The following is a 6867-nucleotide window of genomic DNA, read 5'->3' on the forward strand; positions in this document are numbered from 1 at the left end:
GTATGTGTCTCATCCACTCCAGGAGCTCATCTGCATGTACTGAATATGCAGTGCGATAAGTGAACTGTAGCACGGCACTAGCGTGCTGGGCGCCCGCGATAAATATTCATCGACCAGAATCGAGCTGGTACCAGCTCACTCGGTTGGACTGAATCTGCCGGTTCAGGCCCAAACTGGTCTCCCTGGGAGATGAACTTCAGCGTAGCCGGGTGATCTTCCGGCCAATTGCTTCAGCAGCCAGATGAAGAGGAGACAGAGGAGCGGAACAGTTGTGGTATTTAAGTGCTCACTATATGCCCAGCACTGGGGTGGATATAAGAGAACCCTGTCAGACACCCTCCTCGTCCCCATGGGACAGAAGCAGCGTGGCCTAGTGGAAAGCAGGAGCCCGGGAGTCAGAGGACGGGAGTTTTAATCCCAGCTCTGCCGCTTTCATTCATTCATTCAATCCTATGTGTTGAGCGCTTACTGTGTGCAGAATCCTCATCTGCTGTATGACCACGGGCAAGTCTCTTCACTTCTCTGGGCCTCGGTTTCCTCATCTGTGAAGGGATTAAGGTCGTGAGCCTCATGTGGGACAAGGACTGCGTCCAACCCGATTAGCTTGCATCTACTCTGGTCAGGCACATAGTAAGCTCTTAGCACACAGCACCGTAATTTTTATTATTACGTGAGGTGCGCAGTCTGAGTAGGAGGGACAACAGGTGTTGAATCCTGTTTTACACATGAGGAAAATGAGACCCAGTTGAGCGGCTGGCCAAATGTCACACAATAGACAAGTGGCAGAGATGGATCTAGAACACAGCTCCCCTGACTCCCAGGCCTGTGCTTTTTCCCCCTGTATATTTTCTTCCAGGACTTAGTACTGTGCCCTGCACACAGTCAGCACACGCTTACAACTTTTCACCAGATCATGTGTCTCCCAGTCTCCGTTTCTCAGAAATTCACTCGAAAGGGCATCGTGTTTAAGAGAGGTAGAGCTAGGGGAACACACATTCATCCCAATTTTCCAAAGTTGTGCTTGCTATTGCCCCTGCCTCATTTTCTGTTTCTATATTCCATCCTGTCCACTCCTCCAATTACGTCTGGTTTTTGAAAATTAATCATTCCTTTTTGCCCCTGACGGCTTCTGACGGAACAGCTGTTCTTCCCTCCAAAGGAGAGTTCATACAGGAAAGGTCAACACTGTCGCTCCTACATCCTCTGGCCCCTGAGGAGTTTGACCTCAATAGATTGAAGGAAATGCCATCTTTCGCTTCGGTCATTCTGGGAAGAAGAAGCTCTCATGAGAAGAGTCCCAGGCGCTGTGATGGGAAACACGGCACCTAGAACCCATCGATTCAAGTCAGGTGGTCTGAGGTGGCAGGCTATAAGCTGTCACCCAAGACACTTCCCTTACACGGAGGTGGATGGGCAACCCCTAGAGGTTTTTGAGGAGCTGGGCACACGGACTGAAAGTTTCTGTAGAAAAATGATCAGGGCAGCAGAGTGAAGTAGGGACTGGAGGCGGGGGAGACAGGAGGCAGGGAGCTGAACCAAGAGTCTGATATAATAATCCTGACAGTAACACCGTGTACCCCCGGAGACATCTCTCAACCTCTGGGAGTAGAGCTGACTTTGAAAAGTCGGTGAACGGGCTCACGTGAGGCTGAATCTCTAGACTGTGAGCTCATTGTGGGCAGGGAATTTCACTGTTTGGGGTTGTACTGTGCTTTCCCAAGCGCTTCGTTCAGTGCTCTGCACACAGTAAGCACTTAATGAAAACGAGTGAATGAATGAATGAAAAAAGGGAATCGAAGTAGGGATCGATTCAAGTCCGCATTTTACCCCAGACGGGGAACTGGATGCAGGTTTTTGCCTAATCCGAGTCCTCGTTCAGAACAGCGTAACCAAGGGCTCTGGAACATGGACTGATAAGATCCTCTCGTCATCCCCGGCACTTAGGGAGCTAGCCTCCTGAGTGCGGAGCCAGGTACTCATCCTTGAGAACCGTCCAGGAGGGGCAAAATCCCTGCCCCCGAGGACTGTACAGGCCACTCGGGAGGACAGGCAGACACAAGCTGCTGAACGCATAATGGGTTCAAGGGTAAGAGCAGGCCCAAGTGGTAAAAATCAAGCAGAAGCAATTAAGTTGATCATCGAGTCCACAGATCGCAAATGAATGAATAGAAATGCCTCTTTTGGAGAACTTGACCGGCCCCGGTCTCCCTGAGCCCAGAGCAGAGGCGTCCACCCCACGGGGCCACCCCACCGGGCCACCCCACCCTCTGGGCTGGGCTTCCAGCCTTGCCCGTCCCTGGTCTCTGACCAGAACTGGGAGCATTTCTGGTCAGGCTTGGTAAGCCGAATTGTTGCCGAATTGTGCATTCCAAGCGGTCAGTAAGTGCTATGCACATAGTAAGCGCTCAATAAATAGTATTGAATGAATGTAGATCAAGCCCTGAACTTCCCACAGGAGGTGGAACGTATTGAGCCTACCAGGAAAATCACCATCCTCAGTCTTCATCCTCAACCATCTCGATTATTCAAGACACAAGGCACACCTCCTCTGTCAATGACCCGGTCACATGGGTTGAGGTAGACAGAGAAGGAAGAGAACTTAGACAATCAGATTTGACACAGTCCCTGACCCATTTGGTGCTAAAAGTCTATCTACCCCAGTACTTATTAATAATAATAATAATAATAATGTTGGTATTTAAGTGCTTACTATGTGCAGAACACTGTTCTGAGCGCTGGGGTAGATACAGGGTCATCAGGTTGTCCCACGTGAGGCTCACAGTCTTCATCCCCATTTTGCAGATGAGGTAACTGAGGCACAGAGAAGTGAAGTGACTTGCCCACAGTCATACAGCTGACGAGTAACGGATCCGGGATTCGAGCCCATGACCTCTGACTCCCAAGCCCGGGCTCTTTCCACTGAGCCACGCTGCTTCTCTATAATAATGGTAATAATAACTATGGTATTTTTTAAGCACTTGCTATGTGCCAGGCACTGTACTAAACACTAGGGTAGATACAAGCAAATCTGCTTGGACACAATCACTGTCCCACATGGGGCTCACAGTCTCAATCGCCATTTTCCAGACGAGGTAACAGGCACAGAGAAGTGAAGTGACTTCCCCAAAGTCACAGGGCAGACAAGTGGAAGAGCAGGAATTAGAACCCATGACCTTCTGACTCCCAGGGCCAGGGCTCCATCCGCTAGGCCACTCTGCTTCTCTAGTATAGTATAGTGCTTTGCCATATATCATGTATTTTACAAGTACCATAATAATAATTATGATGGATGAATAACAATAATAATGCTTAGGGATCAGCCAACTGGCAAGGAAGATTCTGTCTCTGCTTTCGGAGAGGGAATAGCAAACCATTCAAACATTTTGAATCCAGCTTGCGGGATAATTCATGGCCATTCAGGGACTCCGTCAAGCTCTCTGAACACCAAATTAATCAGTTGCATTTATTGAGCACTGACTGTGTACGGAGCACTGTATTAAGTGCTTAGGAGGGTACAATATGACAGAATCGGTAAACTCATTTTCTGCCCGCAATGAGTTTACAGTCTGGAGAAGACACCAAACGGGAAACCACACCCATCCTCAATATTTTTGTATTCATGTTTAATTGTATTTCAATTATTCATTTTGATTACTCTATTTGTAAATATTTTATTGTCTATCTTCCTGCTAAGCAATGAGGCCTAGTGGATAGAGCACAGGCCCGGGAATCAGAAGGACCTGGGCTCTATTCCCAGCTCTGCCACTTGTCTGCTGCATGACCTCGGACAAGTCGCTTAACTTCTCTGTACCTTCTCTGTACCTCTGTACCTCAGTACCTCTGTAAAATGGAGATTAAAGCTCTGTAGGACACGGACTGTGTCCAGCTGGACTTGGCTGCTATCTACCCTAGTGCTTAGTACAGCGCCAGGCAGCTAGTAAGGGCTTAACAAACACCATAAAAAAAAAAGATTAACTCCTTGTGGACAGGGAACATGTCTCTTTGTTTTGCATTTCCTAAGCACTGAGTACAGCCTGCATTACTCCTCCTCCCCCTGTTTTTCTTCCTTCTCCTATGACTACTGAGTTACAGCCCGGACTTTTGTGTAGTCTCTGCATCTGAGCTCCGTTTACCGTAGGAAGAAACAGAGGAGCTCAGTTCACCTCACGGCCAGGTTGCGAGATGTAACCTGTAGATCTATATCATCTGATCATCTGTATGGTGTTTCGATGGCCTTCTCAGACTGACGCCCCCAAAGATTTCCCGGCCAGGCCAAGCAGGCCCCTCCCTCCTACCCGCTGCCTGCTCTCCCAGGACTCCGAGGACATCGGCTTAGAGTGAGGGCAGGAGAAAAATCGGGAGCAGGGATGCTCCGTGCTCTGTTACTATGGCAACGCTAACAGCCCTGATCCTGGTGTGGCTTCAAAATATGTAATTTTTTTTTCCCCGATGAATCGAAACCTGCATGCGCACACACACACTGGCTACTGACGAGTGTCAGACGCTTACCTCTGCAGTGTTTACCCTGATGAAGAATGGTGCACTGTCCCTAGAAGGCGGATGCTAGATTCACATTAACTTATTTCAAGAAAAGTGTTTTAAAAGAAAAAGAAAAAATCCAGAGAACGGTCACCTAAACTTTAACCGGAACTGTTCAGCGGTTTTCCACGTAGGCTTGATTCACGGTGGGACTCCACAGAATGGGATGAGCAGAGAACACCGCAGCTCAGCAGATTTGCTGTATTGTCAGTTGACCCTGAATTCAGATGATAGACGCTTGTTGTGGGCAGAGCGTGTCAATCGACTGTTCTATTGTACTCTCCCAAGTGCTTAGTTCAGTGCTCTGCACACAGTAAGTGCTAATTAAATATGATTGATCGATTGATGGAAGGCTCATCGGCCTCCGGGAAGGTCTTTTGCTCAGGCTTTCAGTTTCTATGCCTCATCATTTAGTTTTGCTGTGGACTTTTATGTTACAGGAGTATCCCAGGATTCAGCCACCCCATAACACACACAACCCAGAGATTCGATCATTATTATTTGATTCCTTACCACGGGTCACAGCCATCTCATCATACATAAAACCTGGGGGTGCAGTCATTATTGTTTAACCCCGAACAATCTAACGTATCCCTGGCAAGAAGCCAGAAAAGATGAAGCAGTTACAGTCTCTCCACGACCAGCTAAGATTTGAGGTTTGAGAAGTCTTGTATGAATTGTAAAGAAAGATGAATTTATAAAAATGGCTAGCGAGAACCCTGATGGAGAGAGGAGGTCAAAAGGTGTGAAGAGGTATTGAGAAGCTGTTGGCCTGCCACGACGTACTTTATGAAAGCAAGAAGTCTGTTGGTCCATCTTAATTGGAGGAATTCTTTTTTTTTCTATGTTCCAGGTACCGTACTAAGCGCTGGGATAGATACAAGCTCATCAGGTTGGACACCCTCCGTGTCCCACATGGGGCTCACGGTCCTAATCCCCACTTCACAGCTGAGGTAGCTGAGGCACAGAGAAGTGAAGTGACTTGCCCTAGGTCACACAGCACCCACGTGGCAGTGCCGGGATTAGAAGCCAGGTCCTTCTGACTCCCAGGCCCGTGTTCTATCCATTAGACCGTGCTGCCCTAAATTGAAAAACCATGACCTCAGTGAGCAGAATAAATTATTTTGGCAGCCTCTTGCAAAGATTCCTAATTATACTATGACACTTGGTTTAGTTACTGTTTAAGCAATCAGTGATGCTTATTGAGCGCTTGCAGCGTGTAGAACACTGTACTAAGTGCTTGAAAGAGTACAGGAGAGTTGATGGACATGATCCTTGCCCTCGAGAAACTCATGATCTAGTGTTGTTATGCTCTGAATTTCTTTAACAAGGAACAATCCATTTAGCTCATAAAGGCGTTTCCTTTTTTTTTAATCTAGATTGTAAGATCTAGGTCGGCAGGGATCGTGTCCACCAATTTTATTATTATACTCTCCCAAGAGCTTAGTACAGTGTTCTGCGCACAGTAAATTCTCAGTAAATCCAATCGATCAACTGATTTTTCTAGAGGTATTGAACATATCCCAACTTATAACACGTAATAATAATAAAGCATTTATTATTATTAATAATAGTAGTGGTATTTGTTAAGCAGTTACTCTGTGCCAGGCACTAAGCGCTGGGATAGATACAAGCAAATCGGGTTGGACACAGTCCTCGTCCCATCGTCCCACGTGGGACTCGGTCTCAATCCCCATTTTCAAATGAGGTAACAAGCACAGAGAAGTGAAGTGACTTGCCCAAGGCCACAGAGCAAACAAGTGGTAGAGCCAGGATTAGAACTCATGACCTTCTGACTAGCAGGCCCCCCGACACACAGTTAGCACTTACCCACTTCAGGCTACAGGACCGGAACAGCTTAGCAAGCGTTCGGCCCTCTCTCCTTCTCCGGGGTCCTTCCGGGTGGCGAGTAGGCAATAAATCCAGGGAGACGGATCCGTGGAACCACGGGATTTAATGAAGTCATTCTCCACTTCCCAGTGCTGGCATTTCTGAGGGAGGGAAAAGAAGAGGATGTACAGGTGCCGTTGATCTTTGCTGTCCAAATGGCTTTCTCCCATTGATTGTTCCCACCCCTTAGTCTCGAATCCGGGGCTCGGAGTGCCCATCTCACCCACATAAATGCCTTCTGGAGAAACCTGGGCCAACTGGGCATTCATTCATTCTTTCAATCGTATTTATTGAGCACTATGTACAGAGCACTGTACTAAGCACTTGGAAAGTACAATTCAGCAATAAAGAGAGAATCCCTGCACACGCCAGGTTTACAGTCTAGAAGGGGGAAGACAGACATCAAAACGAATAAACAGGCATCAATATAAAAAATAA

General features: G+C 47.5%; 1 long non-coding RNA gene across 1 annotated transcript; it reads right to left on the reverse strand.

Moving 5' to 3' along the window:
- Positions 1 to 4617: 4617 nt before the first annotated feature.
- On the reverse strand, positions 4618 to 6525 carry LOC114806314. Its single transcript, XR_003754342.2, has 2 exons — positions 6370 to 6525; positions 4618 to 4756 (listed from the first exon to the last, which is right to left on the reverse strand). It is a non-coding gene; the product is annotated as an uncharacterized LOC114806314 (long non-coding RNA).
- Positions 6526 to 6867: the final 342 nt, after the last annotated feature.

This window comes from Ornithorhynchus anatinus, chromosome 2 (genome assembly GCF_004115215.2).
Source record: "Ornithorhynchus anatinus isolate Pmale09 chromosome 2, mOrnAna1.pri.v4, whole genome shotgun sequence".
NCBI classification, from domain to species: domain Eukaryota; kingdom Metazoa; phylum Chordata; class Mammalia; order Monotremata; family Ornithorhynchidae; genus Ornithorhynchus; species Ornithorhynchus anatinus.